General features: G+C 37.5%; 3 pseudogenes; 1 reads left to right on the top strand and 2 right to left on the bottom strand.

The window, feature by feature from the left end:
- Positions 1-396: 396 nt before the first annotated feature.
- Positions 397-2,872, bottom strand: LOC140509498 (sideroflexin-3 pseudogene; annotated as a pseudogene).
- A 7,341-nt stretch (positions 2,873-10,213) lies between these two features.
- On the top strand, positions 10,214-11,473 carry LOC140511404 (putative monooxygenase p33MONOX pseudogene; annotated as a pseudogene).
- Positions 11,474-16,455: 4,982 nt separating this feature from the next.
- On the bottom strand, positions 16,456-18,010 carry LOC140511403 (heterogeneous nuclear ribonucleoprotein K pseudogene; annotated as a pseudogene).
- Positions 18,011-24,887: the final 6,877 nt, after the last annotated feature.

The following is a 24,887-nucleotide window of genomic DNA, read 5'->3' as shown; positions in this document are numbered from 1 at the left end:
AAAAAGACTGTACATTAATGAAGCTTATTTTTTTTTTTTATGTTTTCATCCTTTTCTTCTTTCATCCCAAGGTTTTCTCACCTTACTCCTTTACCCTTGATCCTACCCCATTTCTTCCTACCTCCTCTGAGACTTTGTTCCATTAATTAATCCTCAAATTCTTTCATTTCTATTCTCTCAATTAGTCTTTCCCTTCCATCTACAAACATGTTCCCCTGTAATAAACACCGCCCCTGACTCTAATATTCACTTTACCAACTTTCCAATCTCATTCTTTTATTTTAGGAAAAGTATTTTTACATTTGTCACCTCAATTTTACCATATAGTTGTAAAATAGTGTAAGTATAGTTTAATATGGTTGCAGTTTGCATGCTGAAAGTGTAAAAACAAGTACATATTTTTAAAAGAATCAATTTTATTTTGGTACAAACACTTGTATGATGGGAGTCATTGCTGGTAATAGTTGGGAGAAGGGTAAGGGGAGATAGAGAGCAAGATGATAGGTGTGAAGGGCTTTGATTGAGCTCAATCATGACAATATGGTCTTATGTTATCTGAGATGAATGATGGAAAGTTCAGACACAGAGACATACCCATTCACACCAGATATCCTCTACCATTCACATCCCATCACTACTAACTATCCAGAGTCTAAGGCCAGGCTGAAATTAAAGAAGGCATTAAACTATGGGCTGAAAGAGACTTTTAATTAATTTGAAACCCAATATTCAGAGAACAGAAAATGTCTGCTAATGCAATGGGCTCCCCAGGACTATGTTGCCTCTGATAGCAACAGAATCACATGTGAGAATATAGTTACAGAAACATAGATATGCCAGACTCATACAATTAGACCCTCATAGATATTCCAGTATAGTCATGCACTTACAACAGACAAACTTATGTCATAATCACAGAGACACAAGCACAATCGCTTAAACTACGGATACATATTCACAAGTGATTCCATGACCTTTGTTCTCCACAGGATAGGGTAAGGGTGGGGAGCCAGTATGAACTCATCCCTCCTGGATCCTCCATAGGATTAGGTGAGTTCTTAAGCTGGAGACTACTCAGGTCCTGGTTTCACCATCTGCCTCTCAGTCTTTACAACTTATTGTACATCCTGTAGTTGCTCTGCTTCATTTGAGAGAAAAACTCTCTCCAGAGAATCAAGGGAACACAAGAAAACACATGTACACACTTTGTTCTAATGGGAAAGAAGGGTTCAGGTATCCCTATGGGAATTTCCTTTTCTAGTCCCCTCACCCTCAATCTTGAAATCTTGAGTTTATACAGAAAACCTAAGCAGGCCAGGAACTGAGTAAACAATTTCTAGGCCATAATGCTACCCCCCTCCCCGCACCCCTCCCTGTCCCCGCCTCCCTAGTCCAATATGGGCAAGGTCCTGAAAGTTCACAATGGCTGTTTTTTTATTCCTCTCTAACAGCCTGACAAACTCTCCACCACCATTACCCTTAAAGACTATGTGTCTTTCCTTGATCTTTAGTACTTGATGGGAGGAGAGGGCATATGCCATTTTAGCACAAGAGAAAGATAAGCTCCAATTGTTAGGTTCTAGGGTATACTGGAGGTACATTCCCTGAGAGCAGGGTAGAGCAGAGAGCACGAGAGGAGATTAGGGAGGGTAGAAGAGATATCACAGCAGAGATGCCTCAAAATCAGTGACAGGAAGCTAGAGACTGGCGCAGAAGTGGAGAATACTGGGATGGGCCCCACTTCCCTCAGAGTCCCTTGTTGAAATAAACAGTCTCAGTATTCGGGCTGTGCTCCTTGATCTGAGCTCTGAGCTCTGGCTCTAGGTATTTCACTAGAAGGGAACTCCTTTGGGGGAAAAGTGCACAACACAAGGGAGTGGCAATCAACTGAGAAATGCCAACCATGCCCACCTGCACAGGGCCTGAGAGCCACGGTCTTCTCTTCAAGAAGTCTTTTTTCTCTAATTCATTCATAATTAGAGGGGGTATGGTCAGAGAAGGAAAAGCCATGGCAATCCGAGATATCACCACCTGGAAGATGCCCTTCTGAGCTGCCTTTGAAGAATAGCCTAACTTATGGCCAGAATCATCAGTCACAGGGATTCCCATCTGAATCTCCCTCTCCCGCATCAGTGGGATATTGATGCAATTGGCAGCAGACACAGCTATTAGCGGGATGAAGCGGCCAACAAGCCTGGGTAGATATTTGGTGAGGCTTCTGAATCCCACAGCTGTGACCACAGCCCCAGTGGTAGCACTCATGTAAGCTACTGCAAGCTGCTTCTCAGTAACTTTGATATTTCCATTTCTATTGGAGTAATTGACAATAGCATTGAAGGACTGGTTCACCCACTGCCAGAATATCACAGTTGCAATGTTCTTATAGAAAGTGAGCATGCAGCCACTGATGATCATATTCATGGGTGCTTGGGCTGACATTCGGCCAATGAGAAAGACCTTCTCATCAGTGTCAGGGTGGAAGGCAGAGTCATATTTATATTTGGCTTTCCATAGCTCATCTTCAGTCAGTCCAGGGGTCACAATCCCTGCCTTGTAGTTCTTCACAATGGTTCGGGCATCATTCAGTTCCTTTTCAGATAGTAGAAGGTTCAAGGGGTTGGTGACAGTGAAGAAATGCTTAGCTCGGCCCATAAAGGTGTTCTGGTCCCATCGTGGATCACGGATGTTGATGTCTAGAGGCAACTCACCTGTCTTCTTCTCACCAGGCCAGCGTGGCCATGCGAAAGCCATGGCTTTAGGTGGAGTCATGCCGTCTTACAGCTCCTTCAAACTGGAGCTGAGACTTGAAGGAAGCCAGGGAAGCCAGAAGAGATGAACAGCAGTTCCTTGGCAGTTAAGCTTAGAATCTTTTCAACTTGTGAGCCTCAAACCTAGGAACCTCCACCCAATCTTTGAGCCTGGAACATTCTTAGGAAGGAAGAAAGTCAGGCAGGCTAAAAAAACCCATGCTTTTGAAGAAATAATATAAATCAACTTTGGAAGAATTCAAGGTAATGCCATTTTCATAGGTGAACACTTTGTTGGCTGGAAGGGGCAGAAAAGGACCTATTATCTCATAAGAAATGTTAAAATTTTTGTGTAAGTAAACCTTTAAGAATCTATTTTATTTTGCCAAGTAAAATTATTTTCATGGGGGTAATAAACAATAAACATGGGTGTATCTTATTTATATCTTGCAGTGTGACCATAATGGTAAGATCTATTATAGAGAATCATTTGTGGAAATTTATCTCTTTCCTTCTAATATTTCCTTTGAAGAGATTCTCAATGTACATGTTGTGGGATGAGAGAGATTCAGATGGGAATCCCCACAATTGATAATTCTGGCCATAAGTTAGGCTATTCTTCAAAAGCAGCTCAGAAGGGCATCTTCCAGGGAGTAATATCCCAAATTGTGACAGCTTTCTCTTTTCTGACCATACTCCCCTCTAATATATGAGTGAATTGGAGAAAAAAGACTTGGAGAAAAAAGATGGTGATGAATCTTATAAAGATTTTATAAGGACAACATAGTAGGCATGTAGGTCAGTTACCTTTTTGAGAGCCATACAATCCATAGTTTTTTTCTTTTGGTATCTTACCTTTACTGACCTATCATTTAAAGTGATTCCATCATACTTTAATATTGCACTTTATGTGCATAGATTTCCTCAAATTATAGTATACTTGTCCTTATCCAGGCACATTTCCAACTTTATTACTAATTTTAATTACAACTTTTTCATTTAACACACCAGAGACTGAAGTCATAGTTTGTAAGGCTCTAAATGGCACTGAAGATGAAAGTATATTATTAGAAAAATGTTGACATATACTCATTTTATGTCTGTTTATTGTCTTTGTGCTAGGTTTATCTGTGGATGCACCTGTGATAATGTGGTTCATTTGAGCATCATAAGTTTTCTAGAGTTCTTTCCTTCCACTTCTAATGCTTTCTGTTTCTTTAAAAGACTATGTTTTGTGTGTGTGTGTGTATGTGTAAGGCAGTGCTTCTAATCTTTCACAATCCTTTTCTCTAATACTTCATTATTTTTATTCAGAAAATAAAAACCCAAAATGAGCATTGCCAAACACATTGCACAACCCTCAAAGACTGCCTGTGGGATTCTGAATCTTCATTTTAATCCACTTCCATACACACACGCACACACACACACTCACAGACACACACATGTATATATATGTCCATGTATGTATAAACATGCACATACATATGCAAAATATTTTACACATTGCTTTAAAAACTACTCCATTTGTATACACTTCCTTCTGAATTTACTTTTGTGTATTAAAAAAAAATTTGAAATTAGTGGACTTTTTAAAAATTTTCTCCTCTCTGAGTTGCTCTATTAAAAAAAAAACTGAAAGAAAAAAAGGAAAAGTGACAAAGTAAGCATTGTCAGACAAATTGAATTTACACAATGACCATTTAAAGACAATGGATGCCTCTGTACCTTTTGTCATCCCCTCTCTAGCAGAAAGTAGGTAATACCATGCTGCATCATAGGGTGATGTCTGGAGCCATTGTTGGTCCCTGTATTGATCAAAGCTTTACTTTTTCCTTACAATATTGCTTTCCATATATAAATTATTTTCCTCTTCTGCTCACTTCACTCTTTGTCACTTCATATTGGTGAGAATTCTCTGAGTCATCTTTTGGTATTTCTTATAGTGCAATAATATTACATTACATGAATATACTAAAATTTGTTCTACCATTCCATAGCTACTTAAGCTGCAGTTGAGTACATCCCTTTAATTTCTAGTTATTTCCTTTTTGTTTTTCTACTTTTTGTCCTCTTTTCAGGATCAGGAAGTTTATTTTGCTTACAGCTACTCCTCCCCAGTATTATCCCCCATCTTATTCCACATCACCTTTTTTCCAGTTGTTTCCTGGTTAAGTTTGACATATTTTTATATCACTCTCTTTTTGTGAATATATATATTTACACTCCTTTGTCTATTTTGAATAAGAGTGAGGTACATCTGAAGCCCATTCCCTGTATTGCTTTTCTCCATATTTATATAGTTTACGCATGCACTCAAAATATGAGAAATAGAAAATTGCACTCTCTTCTTCCTTCTTTCTCTAAAAAAGTATTACTTTTACCCTCCCTTTTCTTTCTCCTATTCTAATCCTAGAAATAGAACCAATATACCACTAGTATTTCTGTTTCTCTTCTTTAACAAACCCCTTCCAATTCCTTTTAAAAACATTAAGGTGTTGAGAGGATACTTGTATTTTTCCCCATTAGAATGTTAATTCTACATTATCTTATAGCTCCTCCCAGTTAATTAAACTTTCCTTTCTTGACTCCTGTTTGCATTTCAAAGTTCCTACTCAACTGAGGTCTTTTCATTAGAAATTCCATTAAACAACTCTCTCTTTCTCCCCTACTTCCCTTTTCTCCCTTTCCCCTCCACCCTTCCTCCACCTCACATTTAATTGGGGGATTTGGGGAATTTCTGGTTTTTTTCATACTACATAAAATTTTTTTAAAATATAAAATGCAAAACTCTCACCTACTTTTAAATCAATTAATTTATGAAATCATTGTGTTCCATAGGAAACACATTAGAATTAAAACAGTTTAAAGAAATGTCATGCCTATCTACAAAAAAATCAGTTTTGATGTTTTTTTTTCCATATTTTAATATTGACATATATGAGGGAAAATTAAATCCTTGTATCTATCATGATATATCAGGCAATTTTTAAAAAAAGAATATAGAGGAAGGGCCTATCTCATGGGACACGGAGCAGAGCAGAGCACAGCCTTGGCCACACTGTACTGGGAGCAACAGGACCTGAACTTACCTTCAAGCAGAGTTCTTGCAGGGAAGGTCCCAGATACCTCAACCCACCAGCAAGAAAGAAAGCTCCAAAGATTAGGGGGGGAGGGCTTTCTCAGTTGGGTGAGATAGAGCAGGGTTTCTCCAGCAATAGCCCCAAGCAATAGCAGGGAGCAGCTGATCTGAACCCAGCCCCGAGGGACTGCCCTGACCTTACCCAAAGCCCAGGGGAACCAAGCAGCTGAGTCTAATCTCTTGACAAAGGATTCAGAAGTCAAGTAGCTGGCTGGGAAAATGCCCAAAAAAGGGGAAAAAAATAAGACCATAGAAGGTTACTTTCTTGGTGAACAGGTGTCTCCTCCCATCCTTTCAGAAGAGGAAGAACAAGGCTTACTGTCCCAGGAAGTCAAGACCCCTGCCTCCAGGGCCTCGAAAGTGAACTTAAATTGAGCTCAGGCAAAAGAAGAACTTGAAAAGCTAGTTAGCAGCTTGCTAAAGGAGAACCAAAAAAATGCTGAGGAAAATAACACCTTTAAAAAGAGGCTAACTCAATTGGAAAAAGAGGTTCAAAAAGTCCATGAGGAGAAGGAGGCATTAAAAAGTAGAATTAGCCAAATGGAGGAGAAGGTTCAAAAGCTCACTGCAATTCTCTCTGAAAGAGAGAATTGAGTTGGGGGAAATGAATGACTATGAGTTAAACCAAGCAATTAGAAAACAAAACCAAAAGTTTTAAAAAATAGAAGATAATGTGAAACATCTCACTTGAAAAACAACTGACCTAGAAAATAGATTCAGGTGAGACAATTTAAAAATTATGGGACTACCTGAAAGCCACGATAAAAAAAAAAGAGCCTAGACATCATCTTTCATGAAATTATCGAGGAAAACTGTCCTCATATTCTAGAAGGAGAGGGCAAAATAAAGATTGAAAGAATCCACCAATCACCTCCTGAAAGAGACCTGAAAAGAGAAACTCCTAAGAATATTGTGGCCAAATTTTAGAGTTCCTAGGTCAAGGAGAAAATACTGCAAGCAGCTAGAAAGAAACAATTTGAGTATTGTGGAAATACAGTCAGGATAACACAGGATCTGGCAGCTTCAACATTAAGGGATTGAAAGGTTGGAATAGGATATTCCAGAATTCAAAGGAGCTGGGATTAAAACCAAGAATCACCTACCCAGCAAAACTGAGTATAATATTTCAAGGGAATAAATGGTCATTCAATGATATAGTAGACTTTCAAGCATTCATGTTGGAAGAACCAGAACTGTGTAGAAAATCTGACTTTCAAACACAAGAATCAAGAGGAGCTTGAAAAGGTAAACAGGAAAGAAAAATCATAAAAGACTTTTGAAAGTGGAACTGTTTACATTCCTACATGGAAAGAAAATATTTATAAGTCTTGAGACTCTTCTCAGTATTTGGGTAGGTGGAGGGATTGTACACACGCACACACACACACACACACACACACACACACACACACACTCTCAGAGGAGATGATATCCCCCCCAAAAAATATATATAAAATAAAAATTAAGGGATGAGGAAGGAAAATACTGGGAGGAGAAAGGGAGAAATGGAATGGAGCAAGATATAACTCATAAAAGAGATAAAGAAAAATCTTGTTCAATGGAGGAGAAAAGGGAAAAGGGGAGAGGGGAAAAGCGAAGATACTCTCTCCACATATGGCTTAGGGAGGGAATAACATGCTCACTAAATTTGGTATGAAAATCTATCTTATACTACAGGAAAGTAGGGGAGAAGGTGACAAGTGGGGTGAGGGTAATGAGAGAAGGGAGGGCAAATGGGAGAAAGGAGTAACTCAAAATAAGCACTTTTGGGAAGGTACAAAGTCAAATGGGGGAATAAAACAATAAGGGAGAATAGAGTAGTATAGAGGGCAATATAGTTAGTATTATACAACATGATTATTATGGAAATCTTTTGCAAAATGACACATATATAGCCTGTATTGAATTGCTTGCCTTCTCAGTGGGGATGGTAGGGTGGTAGGGAGGGAGAGAAGTTGAAATTCAAAGTATTAGAAATGAATGTTGAGAATTATCATCGCATATAACTGGGAAGTAAGAAACACAGGTAATGGGCGTATAGAAATTTATCTTGCCCTACAAGAAAAGGGAGAAGATGAGGATAAGGGAAGGGTAGGGTGTGACAGAAGGGAGAGCTCATTGAGGGAAGGGGTAATCAGAATGCAAAGTATTAAGGAGTAGGGGGAGGGGAGAGATGGGGAGAAAAATTGTATGTGTTACAAAGTGATGTAAAAGCAATTAGTATTAAAACAATTGACTGAACTAATCACTGAGACTAAATCAGAGACATCTTTAGTTTGGGGAAATGAATTTTAGTCTAAGTCTCCTAGAGGCAGATAACTTTGGGTAAAATTTGGCATTGATGGAAAAGTTAAGGTTTTAATGGTAAATTTGATTTTATGATTGTTATTTAAGCAGGATCTAGAACAGGTATAGAAAGACATGTAAGCCACTTAATACTTGCCTCAAAAGATGTTCCTTAGGCAATGTGAAATTATAGTCATATATGAAACCTGGTTATTAAAACTTGATATTTTAAGATACTATGGGACTATTAAGTGACTGTTATTCTGAGTCTAATTCCAGGTATGGATAGCAAGAAAGACAGTCTGAGCCTCCAATCCATGATGCCAGTAAGCCTGTGAGATGCTGGTATGAACTGTAAAAGATGATCTCATGGGAAGGGTGGGAGAGTGGTTGTTCAGCTTGGGCTGAGGTAGGATTCTCCTGACTCAATTTCTCCACTGATACCTGGAAGACTCTAAGCCTCACTGAATATAAGTTGACATTCTGCTCCTGCCTGGAACTGACATGAAGTTGGGGAGATATTGTTTCCTGTAATGTCCCTACTTTTAGTAGCAATTTCTTATAATCAAAAGGTTTGTAAGCTTAATACCAGATCTATTAAATTATAGATTGTTGGTAGGGGAACATCTGAGGTCAAGTCTAGAATTAAGCTAGTAGGCTTAGGATTTTAGACCAACAACAATAAATTAGGGTCCTTTAATTCTTAGTAATACTGTGGAGACAATTAGGTCAAGGGTTTGTGAAATTAGCATACATAGCTATTATTTGTGTCTCAGTTGGTTAATTAAAAAAAAAAAATCTGTTTCTGGTCTATATTGTAAATGCTTTAAAAGAAATATCATCTGACCAAAAGTTGGAATTGTGTTATGTGATATGAACTGTGTTAAAAATGAAAAATAAAAAAAGAAAAGAATGTACATTGCTTAATCACTGCTATGGTCTTTAGTAGAGCCAATGCGATATTCACAGTGCCTACCTGCAGCCATGAATAGCCCAGCACAATTCTGTATCATGAAATGCCGCAGAATCTCTAAGTGGAAGACAGAACCAAAACATTTATTCAGACACCAGAAAGTCAAATCCATCACAGTAATAAAAATCTATACACAACAACAATGCAGAGAACAACATCATCCTCAAGCCTTCCCCCGGCTCTGCTTCCCACAAACCTGCTCCTTTAAACACAATCACAAGCAAGCTCTCTCACATTACCTAAGAGCCTGCATCCTTCTTAGCTCTGACTGCTCTCACAACTTCCTTCCTCTCAGCTGTACTCTAGCTCTTCCTCTTCCTGTTACACCCATGAAGCAAACTCCTCCCACCACTGGCTCCATGTGACACAGACTCATGTGACTCAAACTTCCATGTGACCCAGGCAGGCCACATGGGCCTATTATTGACTATGAAAGATCTCCCCATTTAAATTACCAATATATCTTTATAGACTTAAAATTAAGTTTCAGATGAAAAATTAAAGATACCATGACTACTTTGTTGTATTTTTTTTACAGCAAAAAAATTTTTTTTTTACTATACAGCAATCTCTGAGTATGCATGCAGGTCAACTTTTCCTATTGTTACATACCTGTATTTAGGCCAACTCAGTCATACCTCATTTTTACAGTAAAATACTAAAATACATTTTAGAGGCTTTGCTCTACTTCTCCCTGAGGTCCGTTTGAGTCTTGGCCATGACACATATGGCTTTGGTTCCCTCCATGCTTTGGCGCTTAGGGAGTGATGGGGGCCTGGAGCCTTGTTAGTCTCAGCTTGCTGTCCATGGCGGGCCTCAGGCTGCTGATGGTCTCTTCCAAACCCGCACTCCCCTTTCCTACTTCTACCCCCCTCCTCATGGAAACTCAGATGTCTGTAGACCCTCTGCATGCCAGCTGCTTGGAACTCTTTGCTAGTCCATCACTATTTGCAGAATGTTCCCTTTTGACATCTTTGTCTTACCTGCATAACTTCTGTAAATTCCCACCATGGCAATAAGAGTTCTGAGTATCTGTCTAGAGAAATACCTGGATCACAATCTTTCATGGCACCATCCAGAGGGCCAGATGTGCCTGCTATTGAGCACAGTACAGGTAGGCTTCTAGGCAAGATGTCTTTGCCAATTGGAATGCATCATTGGACATTCAGTAATGATGATGTCCTGCAGGATCCCACACTGATGACTCCAACTTCATCTGACATGTGTAGTAAGGTTCTGTGGAAAAAGCCAGTCATCCCAGATCAGAAGTACCAACAGCTCTCCAAGGTTGAGGAAGGAACGAATAGTTTCTCTGTAACCCCCTCAACTTCCAGTGACCAAATGAACAAGGAGCCAGTGGTGAACACCAAGGCTACGGGCATCAACATGAATTCTCTACAAAGCAGACACAAGCATCCAGTGCTTTGAGCAGCAGTCAGGGTTGACAGATGTAGGATACACTCTTGATAAAGATATCACCACAGAAGAAATGAAGTACTACCATGTAGCAGACGCTGTCCATAAATTGAAGTTACAAAATGGAAAATGACAAAAGAAGATAGACTGATTGCTTCAACCCAGTCTTCTCCAAGTAGTACACCCCCTTCTTCTCCCAGACAAAGGCCCAGAGTCTGGTTTACTCATGGATCTTCTACTTCCTTACCTGGCCTAGATGTCAGCAGCATGGACTCTGGAAATGGAGATAGAGACAAACCCTCATCTGAAAAATGGAGTATTTTTGGACCAAGAACCCTTCAGAAATCCTATTTGGGTTTCAGTGTCCAGTCCTACAGAGGTGCTCAGAAGCCATCACCAGTGGAGCTCATTTGGGTCCACGCTACTAAAATTGCAGAAGACCCAGCAGCCTTCAAGTCACCTAAGATGGACCTTCCAGTGATGGGAGGGAAGAAACAACTTCTACAAACCCATAACATTAAACCAGGAGACATGAATGTGTTGGCTACTACAGGATTCTAAAGCTCCCTTTTCACATGAGCAAAGTTTCTTTCCCTGGTGAACCCACTCACTGTTACACAGAGAGAATATCTTAAACATTTCTTTCTTCCCCATCCACCATCCACTTGACACAGAAAAGATGTTATCCATTTACAATTCTGCTGAGGATAATATTCCTGGGGAGGTAGTGATTGTTTCTTTAAATATTTGTGCAAAGCTTGAATCTTTCTAATGCAGGAAGACCTATTCTGTAACATCCCAAAGTTAGTCTGAATGATTTCTCAAAGTACAGTTAACTACAGCCAATTATCGATCGATATAATTAGATTGCAGGGGGCAAGGGAAATAATTCTAGTAGACTTTTTCTGCATATTTAATGCAAGATAAATATTTGACACTTCTTTTCTTTGGTAAAGAACATTCCTATTTTCCATCTTAGTTGCTACTAGTAAGAGCTTCTTCTTAAAGAAGACTGTTACTCTAGAATCAAGGCACTGGTTCAAGAGCCCTGTTTCTTGTTTCCTTCTTGGTCAAGAATAGAGAGGCAGTAGTTTAACAGGAAAAGTATGTTGGAAGTCTGTTGTTTCTTGTTTTGTGACATTATCTAAAAGATATTTGAAAGGTATTAGTCTTTTGGTTAAGGACTTGAAGTAGAAGATTTGTTCTGCTATCCCCTACCAGTGAACTTGTCTTTTCAGAAAAGATTGTGGCTTGTTGCTGAATTGTGAAATCATTGCTGCCTTCACTAGATGAATAAGTGGTCTTTAAGTTCACTTTAACAGTAGGTAGCATGCTAAGCTCATAGAGACTAACAACTGATTCTGTTAAATTCTGAAGGGAGATTCTACGCAATGTTTTGTGCTGTAAAGGAATAGCTGAAATAACTTATTTTTTATTTTTTTTTCAGTATTCTACAATCACCACCATATAACTTATTTCCCCCTCCCTCCCTGAGACAACATACAATTTTATATAGGTTCTATACATGCATTCCTATTAAATACTTTTTCACTACAGTCATGTTGTGTAGAAGAATTAAAATGAATGGGAGAAATCATGTAATAAACCAAAATATAAAACAAAAAAAATGATCTACTACATTCTGCGATTGAATTCCAAAGTTCTTTCTCTGAGTATGGAAGGCATTTTGCCTTAAAAGACCATTGGAAATTTTTTTTAAGTCCTTGCATTTCGATGAAGTTACAAGTCTACCAGAAAAAAAACTCTCATATACTGTGGTTATTGCTATACACAAAGTTTTCCGGGTTCTGCTCCTTTTGCTAAACATCAGATCATATAAGTCTTTCCAGGCCTCTCTGAAGTCTTCCTGTTCATCATTTCTTATAGTGCAACAGTATTGCATTACATTTATATACCACAATCAGTCATTCTCAATTAATCGGCATCCCATTGATTTCCAGTTTTTGGCCACCACAAGGAGTGCTGCTATAAATATTTTTGTACATGTGGGACCCTTTCCCATTTTTATGATCTCCTGGGGATACAGTCCTAGAAGAGGTATTGCCAGGTCAAAGGGGATGCACATTTTTGTGGCCATTTGGTCATAGTTCCAAATTGCTCCCCAGAATGGTTGGCTCAACTCACAGCTCCACCAACAAAGAATTAGTGTTCTAGCTCTCCCACATCTTCTCCAACATTTATCATCTAACTTTTCTGTCATGTTAGCCAATCTGATAGTTGTGATGTGGTATCTCAGACTTGTTTTGATTTGCATCTCTCTAATCAATATTTTTTTATAGCATATTTTCATATGACTATCAATATATTTCATTTCTTCCTCTGAAAACTGCCTGTTCATATCTTTTAACCATTTATGAATTGGAGAATGACTTGTATTCTTGTACATTTGACTCAGTTCTCTATATATTTTAGAAATGAGGCCTCTATCACAGACACTAGTTGCAAAAATTATTTCCCAGTTTTCTGCTTCCCTCCTAATCTTGGTTGCATTGGATTTGATTGTGCAAAAACTTTTCAGTTTAATGTAATCAAAATTATCCATTTTTGCACTTCATAATGTTTTCTATCTCTTCTTTAGTCAAAAATTCTTCCCTTTTCAATAAATCTTATAACTATACTAATTCTTCCTCCACTAATTTGTTCATAGTATCAACCTTTATACCTAGATCATGTACCCATTTGGACTTAATTCTTGTGTACTGTGTCAGGCATTGGCCTATTACTAGTTTCCACCATACTTTTATCCACTTTTCCCAGCAATTTTTGTCAAACAGTAAGTTATTATCCCAGAAGCTGGGGTCCTTGGGTTTATCAAACAATAGATTGTTATATTAATTGACTACTGTGTCGTGAGTACCTAGCATATTCCACTTGTCTACCCTTATATTTCTTAGCCAGTACCAAGTGGTTTTGATAATTACTGCTTTATAATACAATTTGAGTTCTTGTAGAGCTAGGCCACATTCCCTAGCATTTCTTTTCATTAGTTCCCTTGATATTCTGGACCTTTTGTTCTTCCAGATAAATTTTGATATTATTTTTTCCAGCTCTAGAAAATAATTATCAGATAGTCTGACTGGTATGTTACTAAATAAGTAAATTAATTTATGTAGAATTGTCATTTTTATTATATTGGCTCTGTCTACCCATAAGCCACTGATGTTTTCCCACTTACTTAAATCTGACTTTATTTGTGCGAAAAATGTCTTGTAATTGTGTTCATATAGTCCCTGGATTTCTTTTTGCAGGTAGACTCCCAAATATTTTATAGTGTCTGCCCTAGTTTTAAATAGAATTTCTCTTTCTGTCTCTTGCTGTTCAGCTTTGTTAGTAATATATAGAAATGCAGAAGATTTGTGTGGGTTTATTTTGTAAACTGCAAAATTGTTTATTATTTCAAGTAGCTTTTTACTTGAATCTCTGGGATTCTCTAAGTATATCATCATATCATCTGCAAAGAATGATAACTTAGTTTCTTCTTTGCCTGTTATAATTCCTTCAATTTCTTTATCTTTTCTAATTGCTACAGCTAACACATCTAATACCATATTGAATAATAGTGGTTATAATGGACATCCTTGTTTCACCCCTGATCTTATTGGAAATGCATCTAGCTTGTCTCCATTGCATATAATGCTTGCTGAGAGTTTTAGATAGATACCGCTTACTATTTTATGGAGAGTTCCCTTTATTCCTATGCTCTCCAGTGTTGTTTAATAGGAATGGTGTTGTATTTTGTCAAAAGCTTTTTCTGAATTTATTGAGATAATCATGTTGTTTCTGTTAGATTTGTTGTTGATATGATCAATAATGCTAATAGTTTTCCTAATATTGAATCAGCCCTACATTCCTGGTATGAATCCTACCTAATCATAATGTATTATTCTCATGATAAGTTGCTGTATTCTTTTTGCTAAAATCTTATTTAAAATTTTAGCACCTATATTCATTAGAGACATTGGTTTATAATTTCCTTTCTCCATTTTGTCTTTCCCTGGTTTAGGTATCAAAACCATACTTGTATCATAAAAAGAATTTGGAAGGACTCCTTCTCCCAGTTTGAAAGATAGTCTATATACTATTTGAATTAACTGTTCTTTAAATGTTTGATAGAATTTACTTTGTAAATCCATCTGGCCCTGGAGATTTTCTCCTAGGGAGTTCATTGATGGCTTGTTCAATTTCTTTTCTGAGATGAGGTTGTTTAAGTATTCAACTTCCTCTTCTATTAATCTGGGCAATTTATATTTTTTAAAATAATAATCCATCTCATTTAGATTGTCAAATTTATGGGCATAAAGTTGGGCAAAATAATTTTTAATTATTGTTTTAATTCCCTCCTCATGGGAGGTGAGTTCACCCCTTTCATTTTTGATATTGGTAATTTGGTTTTCTTCTTTCTTTTTTTTTAAATCAAATTGACCAAAGGTTTATCAATTTTATTGGTTCTTTCATAAAAGCTCTTACTTTTATTTTTTAGTTCAATGGTTTTCTTAATTTCAATTTTATTAATCTCTCCTTTGGTTTTCAGCATTTCTAATTTGGTATTTACTTGAGGATTTTCAATTTGTTTTTTTTTTCAAGCTTTTTCAGCTGCATGCCCAATTCACTGGTGTCCTCTTTCTCTATTTGATTCATGTAGGCATTCAGAGATATAAAGCTTCCCCTAAGAATTGCTTTTGCAGTGTCCCATAAGATTTAGTAGGTTGTCTTATTATTGCCATTCTCTTGAATGAAGTTGTTGATTGTTTCTATGATTTGTTGTTTAACCCACTCCTTCTTTAGGATTATATTATTTAGTTTCCAATTAGTTTATGGCCTGTGTTTCCATGACCTTTTATTACATATGATTTTTGTTGCATTATGATCTGAGAAGGATGCATTGACTATCTCTGCTTTTTTGCACTGGATTTTGAGGTTTTTATGACCTATTACATGGTCAGTTTTTATATATATGCCATGTACCACTGAAAAAATCGTATATTCCTTTCTATCCCCTTTCAGTTTTCTCCAGAGATCTATCATATCTACCTTATCCAGAGTTTTATTCACTTCCTTAACTTCTTTCTTGTTTATTTTAAGGTTAGATTTATCAAGTTCTGAGAGGGGGAGGCTGAGGTCCCCCACTAGTATAGTTTTGCTGTCTATTTCTTCCCGTACCTCCCTTAACTTCTCCTTTAAGAATCTGAATGCTGTCCCACCATGCTGCCACTTCCTCCAATAACTTATTTTTTAAAACCTGAAGGAAGCTCCATATAGTCTTTAGTGATCTGAGGTAATCATCCTGTGATTTTTAATTTCCTCCCCAAGTACTAGCCTGAATCCTTTCTTATTAGAAGAGGATGAACTCCTGGGAGAAATAATAAAATCTTTTGTCTTTGAGCACTTAATAAAATAAAATACATGTTAGAGTAACTACAGAACATCTTTAAAAATACCACCAGTATTTTTTTTAAGGTTCACTAAATTTATTTTAAAAATCATAAAACATTTCTTACAAAAGAGCATTACATTCTGCACACTGCTCTGAATGGATGCCAGGGACATGAGGACTATTGATACTCTTTCTCCTCTTTCCCCACCCCTCCAAAAAAATTATAGTGACCACAAAGCAAAGTGTTCACAATAGTTACAAGAGGTGAAAAAATTATTATTATTATTTTTACCACCAACAATGAACAAAAATAAAATTCACTCTCTCTTCTGTTGTTTCAAAATTTCAATGTTAGTTTTGCACACCCTTCCCACCCCGTTTGTAAGGAACTAAAACATTATATCTGGTGAACAGCAAAGATTTCACTACACCTCAGATGCAGAACACCTGTGAAGCAGAGCAATGTTGGCTTTTTAAACAGAAATGGATAAAAAAAAAAAAAAAAAGATGCAGGACCCCTTCAGTTCTTCACTAGTCTTAGAAAAACTTTCCAGAATATTGCTTCACACTGTTTTGCAATAAATAGTGTCCATTCTGTATCTGGTCCTGTGCTCTTGTAATGGTAATAATTCGATCCTCAGATCCTTCCAAAGGCTCATCAATTTTGATTGATGCTCCAGACTCATGACTTATTTGTTTGATTCGCTGACCACCTTTGCCAATGATAGATCCAGCCAAATTTTTGAGAATAGTTACTTGTGTTGTAATAATGAGTCCACCAAGATTATCATATGAGCTATGGCCCCCTGCGTAGGAATAATCATATCTAGAACCATGAGTTTTTTAAAGTCATGGTACTCAACCTGTGGTTCATAAGCCATCTGTCATTTGGAAGGATTCCATGTTATCTATTGCAGAGTCCCAAGTCTCATCAGCATTAAAACCAGCCATTCCATCATAACGGTCACTGAGTCTTCCTCTTTTGTCATAAGCCATAAGATCTCCTCCTCTAGGTGATGGTGGTGGAGGAAGAGGAAGATTTTGAGTTCTGCTACCACCCCCTCCCCCATGTCCAGGAGGAGGTGGTGCGGGTCCTCTGCGAGGGCTCATGTCATCATAATCTCTTCTAGATGGGGGTATAGTATACCCACCACAACCTGGGGGCGTTCCATCAAAGCCTCCTCTTCCCTGAATGGGAAATCTGACAGGATGTCTTCGTACATCATCAAACATCATTGTGAAACCACCATAGTCATAGGTTTCATCGTAGAAGTTGGGATTATAGGGTTGTGCATGTCCTTTTATGGGAGACTCAGATACAAGATCTGGTATGATCTTTATGCACCCCACAACCCTATCAGGCTTTCCCCCAATAAGAACAACTCTGTAGAATAAGGACAGCATTCCTGGAAAAGCTCGATAGTTGTCTGAGTGTTCTGTTGAAGTTCTTTGATTTAAGCACCTTTGACCCCAATAATTCCTCCTGCCAGACTCTAGTGAATCAACAGTCTTAACTCACAGTCAAAGTTGCTTCCTTTATAGTGTTGGTAATTTAAGCATTCCACAGCATCAGATTTGATTGGGAGCTGGGTAGTTGCAGTGGGTGATGGCAACTGCAGGCCCTCTTCCAAGGTAGGGATGATTTTCTTCAGAATTTCTCCAATTGTTTCAATATCTGCACTGATACTCAATATGCGCTCAGGGCCACTGCTCTCTAGGACTGAGACGCTGGCATTGTAGTCTGTACAAAGTGCTTTAATATTTTTGCCTCCTTTCCCAATCACTGCTTCAGCATTCTTGCTTTGAAGCAAAGTGTGCAGTTCAACCATTTCATCAGTGTTTTAAAGGCCTGCTCCTCCTCCATATCTTCAGCAGGGCGCTTACCAAATTCACCATTGGTTTCAGTATTGGGGAAAGTTTCTTCTGGCTGCTCAGTCTCCATTTTCTTAGATTAAATGGGTAGACAATCAGTACTATATATCCTTGCAGGGCAGAACTGAAGTGTTCTGGATGGGATCAACAACTGACACCCTAGTGCTGCAGTAGCCACAGGAGGCTGCTTTCCCTTCCACGCCACCACTGCCCTGTCAGTCCCTACCACCAGTATTAATGGCACAAATAAAAAAGTGCTATTTGTATAAATTAACTGGGTTCCTTATCACAGAAATTGATACATGGATTTCCAGTATCATCCTTAGGGCTTTGCTCTCTGAAAGAATACCTTTAAGTAATATTTAAGCTGTTTAGCATTGAGCTACTGAAAGTCATGACAGAACTCCTGTATTATTTCAGGATTTACCTGTAGAGAAGGGAGGTATCCTTGCTGAAGATATTGAACATATTCTGGGCCCCCTTTTTGCAAATCAGATAAAGTCAAAACTATTTGTGTATTCACTGGGTCAAAAGCTTGTTTTAAAGGTGCTAAGAAATATGCAGGAACAAAATCAGCCAATCCTACCAGTTCATCTTTGCCCCCTCATAGGACTGAAAGCTTTGAGAGGGTAAAAAAAGTGTGTTTTTTGGACAATAGGATCTGGATAGTCCATTGCTCCTTGAATGACAGTCATCAGTTCTGCTTCAACGTTCTCTACACGTTTATTGGCTATTACAGGGAGTAGGAAACCTCCCACCTCTCTGCCACTTGTGGCCCTCAAGGCCCTTAATTGAGGCTCTTCTACTGAATCTAAACATGGGCCATAGGTTCCCCACCCCTGGCTATGACTTCACCTGTTCTACTTTCTGTGACTGTCAGCAGGGAAAGTGAAGTAACTTCTCCTCACCATTTGTTTGTTCAAAGCAGGTGAATTGGTCATTTTCTTCTGCAGGACAAAGAAACTGTTCAAAAATGGTATGAAGTTAGGGCATGGACATTTGTTGTAAAAATGATGACAGTATGAATTCTAATGATTACCTGTGTGCATGTTTATATGTATATATGTGTGTGTGTATGTGTGTACTTTGGTATGGTGATTGAAAATATACAATTTTCCAAAAACAAGTCAACCCTCTACCTTCTTCCTTTTTGATCTGAAGACCAAATTATCGTTAATCTATAGATCCTGTCCAAGATACAACACATGTACCAATGGACTATCTCAGGTAGTAAGCTTTTTAAATTCATTTCATCATTTGGTGAACACACATTCTTCCTTCATTTGTTTTTTTCTTCTTGTATAGCTTTTCAAGTCTCCCTTGCTCCCCTCCTCCATATATGTGTGTGTGTGTGTGTGTGTGTGTGTGTATGTGTATGTATACATACACACGTACATAAATACCTATCTGAGTGGCCATCAATCTCGTTTGATAGATACTGTAATATTCTGGGCATTGAAAATTGACACAGTGTCTCCCACAGACAGGAACATCTGGTATATCTCACTAACTACAAAGAATCTCCTCTCTTTTTGGCTGCTCAGATCTTCTATCTTCCATGAAAGTTGTGAATAATTTTAGAGATCATACATTTTCCTGTTTCATACCTTGAAACTCATAATTAAAAGGTTAAAAGGCCATTAAACAGTTATTTCTGTAGTTGCATCTACTAAAGAAAATTTTATGATCTTGACATTATATGTAGTAGAAACCTTTGTTGGTATAAAGGCTTTCAAATTATCTTTTATTCTCCTGACTCAAATGCTTTTTTTGGGTTACCAACAAACAATAAGTCCAGTAATATTTTGTGTTTTCTATACATTTTAGTCAGAAACAGCATAATATTGCAGATTGTCCTAAGAGTTAACAAGTAAACAAGCATTTATTAAGCACTTACTATGTGCCAGGCACTGTGCTAAGCACAGGGGATACAAATACAACCAAAAAAGAAAGTTATTTCCTCTCACCTAGGAGTTTATATTCTAATGAGGAAGATAACATATAAAAGGCGACATAAAGTACATGTGTGAAGCAGGGAGAAGTATTCATGCAAGTGCATAAGCTCAGATAATAAAGAATTGCTGGTATGGGCCTTTCCTCTAAGTGATTATGGGAGGAACTCATCAATGGAGAAGGGTTCCATAGAGGTGGAGGGGAAAGACAGCTGAGCCAGAAGACCTAGCTTTAAATTCCATTGCTGAATCTCATGACCTGGGTCACATTGCTCAAGTCATTCAACCTCTCTCAGTTTGTTGCCTTATCTGGAAAATGAAGATCCCTCTTATACTAAATCTATGATCCTGTAATCTCATGAACAGTATAGATAACAGAGGTAATCTACTGTGGAAAATTGTCAAAGAATGTTTCCATGTTACTTCTTCATATTTTCATCATGATTATTCCCTAGATGATTGCACAGTAAATTCTTATAAAATGTTATTGAGATGAAAAAATACACTTATGGATCAATAGTTCTTGAGTCTTCTAAAAAATACTTTGAAGATAATAATGGTGTTTGTTGATATTTTCTAATACTATGTTTTTCCTTTTTTTGGAATATCTTGAATATTGATACCTCAGTGTCTTAAAGTTGTGTTACCTTTAAGTTTAGATTACTTTTATGTGTATTTGTTGAGTCCCAGTTACTTTTTCTGGCTTCACCTTTGTAAGGGTCCTTTCTGTTTCTTCATTCTAGACCGTCACTCTAGACTCATGGGTGGTGAGTTGCTTAGGAGTGTAGTCCAAACCAGTTTAAAATGTAATTGGGAAATGTTTGACAATAATGAATAAAAATACATTACAGCATACTTAATCTTCATTTGTAGTTTTCTAAGTCAATATCCCTGGTAGGGATCCATTTCTACTTCAATTTGACGATTTCAATGGGACTGGTTTGTTGTTAATTATGTTAATAGATGATAGCTAGGTGGTATAGTGGATAAAGAACTGGACTCGGAGTCAGAAAGGCTCATCTTCCTGAGTTCAAATTTGCCCTCAGACACTTACTACCTATGTGATCTTGGGCGAATCACTTAACCTTGTTTTCCTCAGTTTCTCATCTATGAAATGATCTGGAGAAGGAAATGGAAAACTAGTATCATTGTCAAAAAAAAAAAAACAAAAAAACAAAGCACACACACACACAAAACACAAACAAACCCACAACAAAAAAACCAAATCCCACCCCCCCCCCAAAAAAACTCTGACAACCCCCAAATGGTGTCATGAAGAATCAGACGTGGCTGAAATGACTGAGCAATATATTAGCAGATCAGTATAGATCAACTGCACAATCCTTTTCATTTTATATTTGTCTATTATTCTCTTTATAATTCCAAGTATAAATAATCTTGAAATGATTTAGGTCTTTATTTTTCTGCAGGTTTTTCTTCCCTTCTGCTGTTCATTGTTTGCTATGGGGCAGAACAATTCCTTTTTTCTTTCATGCTCTTCTGTAATGAGTTGAAAATGGGTTTTGTTTACTGTACTGATACTGCCCTCATCTTCCACATCTCCTCACTTTTTAGGAGATTAATTGATTTGAAAGAGGAGAAAAGGTAGTCTTGGACTCCAGATTGTGGTGGTTGATTTTGGGAGACTTCAAGTACTTCCTAGAAGATGGCAGTTGTGACTTCAAGATGCTTTGTTTTCCTATGTTCCCCAGTTGGGAGTTGGATCATTTATGCTCAGATATTGATTTCTGTGTTCCCATGATCTAAGTCATCTGGAGATCTGGGGGCTGAGGAGAAACAGATGCTAATGAGAACAGGAGTTTTCCTGCCATAGAGTGTTGTTGGGTTTGGGATAGAAAAAAATGTATAGTCTACTATATGCAAGCAGTGCTTCTGATTTTATCACCTTTTGGTTTAAGTTCTAGGACTCATGAACCTGCAACTTTGAGGCCACATGTGGCTCTATAGGTCCTCAAGTGTGACCCTTTGACTGACTCCAAACTTCACAGAACAAATCCCTTTAATAAAAGGATTTGTTCTGTAAAATTTGGACTCAGTCAAAAAGCTGCACACAAGGTCCTAGAAGGCCACATGTGGCCTTAAGGCCACAACTTCTCCACTCTTGGAAACTACTTATTAAAATAAAAGCATTTTGAGACTTGATTGACACAGCATGCGGCTTTGTAATAGGTTTGATTTAAGTAGGAATGAGGTATGAGTCAGAGATTGAATAAACAAACGTAATGCAGACAGAAAAGATGAACCCAGAAAAGTAACAGTAGGAGGTAGATCACTATACTACAGTACTAGGTATTAACTGCTGGATGGATCCAGGAACTGATCATAACATCCCCTTCCTCTTATTACTTTCAGTCTTCTTGTCTTTTTCACAATCAACAGACTTTTGTTTTTAATGATGGAATTGGAGTTCTTATAATTGCATATGTATCTATTTATATTATTCTTTCTTTGAATTTGATGATGATTTTGACCTTTGATGTAATTAGGCCTCAGTCATAAAGACCAATGAATTAGAAATTAATCTCTCATCAGAAACCAGTCATTTCCATCTATTAAATTATAATCTATTTTTTAAGTAATGTAATTCTGTTCTTTTTGGGAAAAATGTATTCATGGAACACAGGTGTGAGCCTGCTCAACAGTCAACAAGCTTTTGCCATTTTTCCCTTTTTAAGAGAAACCATAATTTAGGACTGGAAAGTATCTCAGAGATTATCTAGTTCAACCTCATTTTGTAAATTAACCCAAACTATATTTTCCTTTAATATTCTTCCATCTTCCTATATTTTGACCTTCATATCAAAGTCACTGAATATCGAAGTCCATTGACTTGACTGAACTTCTAGTTCTTGTAGAAATCCTCCATTTCTTTATTGAGGTAAAGCATAGATAGATGTTGGGAAATAACATTCAGTTAACTTTGTAGGATTTTTTACTTTTTTTGTTTATACTCATTAAGAACACTGAGGTAAAATGAGCAAGTGCCATACAAAGATGTTCCATCTTTGCTTTGGTCACACAATGAATTCAAATTTACTGACTTCTTTTTTTCGTCTTCTTCAGGTAGTACCAGAGAGGTCCCAGTCCATTTGACCATGTTGATATGCTGTATTTAATTAATTTATTTTATATTATAACATAGATATGAATGTAAATATTCAAGTAGCTTTTGATTTTATTCATATAGATATTCCTTCCAGTGGTGAACGTTACACTCCATCCATGCCTGAGTATTTTGTTTGATCTTTGACTATGTTCTCCATGTTTGTTGCAAGTGGTCTTCTCAGAGTAAAGGGAACTTTCTTTGCTTTCCTTTGACATTGTGAGGAAATAAATGAAACATCCTTCACTCTTGCCATGTGGCCAGACCATTTTTTTCCTTTTCCTTTAAACATTTTTGTTGACCTCTTTAGTACTTCTTTTTCCTTGGAATTCCTATTTTGTATTGTGCCTGGAGCCTGTGCACACCTGTCATGTGTCCTTTTTTCCCCTTTGGGTAACATGCAGCTTCAGTTCCTGTGACTGAGAGTAATGTAACTACTCCTGAAGGGAGGAGAGAAAGGAATGAACACTTATATGTGCTTACTATGTGCCAGGCATTATGCTGAGCATTTTACAAATTTAATTAATGTTATCCTCACAATAACCATATGAGGAAGATACTATTATTTTTCTAGTTTTACAGTTTATAGAAGAAACAGACTGACAGAAGAAAAGTGACTTGTCCAGGGTTACACAGTTAATAAGTGTCTCAGTCTAGAGCTGAATTTGGATCTTCATGACTCAGAGTCCAATGCTCTATCCAACATACCACTGTACCTACCACCAAGAATGCTAATATTAGAAAGCTGAGCACAGGAAAAATAGGTAGGGGAAAACACAAATAAAACCATTTTCTTATTCCTTTAGTGATACACACACATACACACACACACACAGATACACATCAATCATACACACTGAACACATATATGAGTAATATGTATTTGTATTTAAGACATATACATATACATATACATATTTTTTAACTTTTAACATTTATTTTCACAAAATTTTGGGTTACAAATTTTCTCCCCTTTTATCCCCTTCCCCCACCCAAACCCAAGCATTCTAATTGCCCCTGTGACCAATCTGGTCTCTCTTCTATCCTCCCTCTCTGCCCTTGTCTCCGTCTTCTCTTTTGTCCTGTAGGGCCAGATAGCTTTCTTTACCCCTTAACCTGTAATTCTTATTTCCTAGTGGTAAGAACATTACAGTTGATCCTAACACTTTGAGTTCCAACTTCTTTAGCTCCCTCCCTCTCCACCCCTTCCCTTTGGAGGACAAGCAATTCAAGACAGGCCAAATCTGTGTAGTTTTGCAAATGATTTCCATACTAGTTGTGTTGTATAGGACTAACTATATTTCTCTCCATCCTATCCTGTCCCCCATTACTTCTATTCTCTTAAGATTCTTTTCCTCCCCATGAGTGTTGACCTCGGATTGCATTCTCCTCCCCATGCCCTCCCCTCCATCCTCCCCCCCACCCTGCTTGTGCCCTTGTCCCCCACTCTCCTGTATTGTGAGATAGGTTTTCCTATCAAAATGAGTGTGCATTTTATTCTTTCCTTTAGTGGAATGTGATGAGAGTAGACCTCATGTTTTTCTCTTGCTTCCCCTCTTTATCCCACCACTAATAAGTCTTTTGCTTGCCTCTTTTATGAGAGATAATTTGCCCCATTCAATTTCTCCCTTTCTCCTCCCAATATTTCTCTCTCACTGCTTGATTTCATTTTTTTTTTAAGATATGATCCCATCCTCTTCAATTCACTCTGTGCACTCTGTCTCTATGTATGTGTGTGTGTGTGTGCATGTGTGTGTGTGTACTCCCACCCAGTACCCAGATACTGAAATGTTTCAAGAGTTACAAATATTGTCTTTCCATGTAGGAATGTAAACAGTTCAACTTTAGTAAGTCCCTTATGACTTCTCTTTGCTGTTCACCTTTTCATGGTTCTCTTTATTCTTGTGTTTGAAAGTCAAATTTTCTTTTCAGCTCTGGTCTTTTCATCAAGAAAACCTGAAAATCCTCCATTTCATTGAA

The sequence above is a fragment of the Notamacropus eugenii genome, chromosome 6 (genome assembly GCF_028372415.1).
Source record: "Notamacropus eugenii isolate mMacEug1 chromosome 6, mMacEug1.pri_v2, whole genome shotgun sequence".
Lineage (NCBI taxonomy): Eukaryota > Metazoa > Chordata > Mammalia > Diprotodontia > Macropodidae > Notamacropus > Notamacropus eugenii.
Note: the sequence above shows the minus strand (reverse complement) of the source record. Positions and strands in the feature narration are given on the sequence as shown.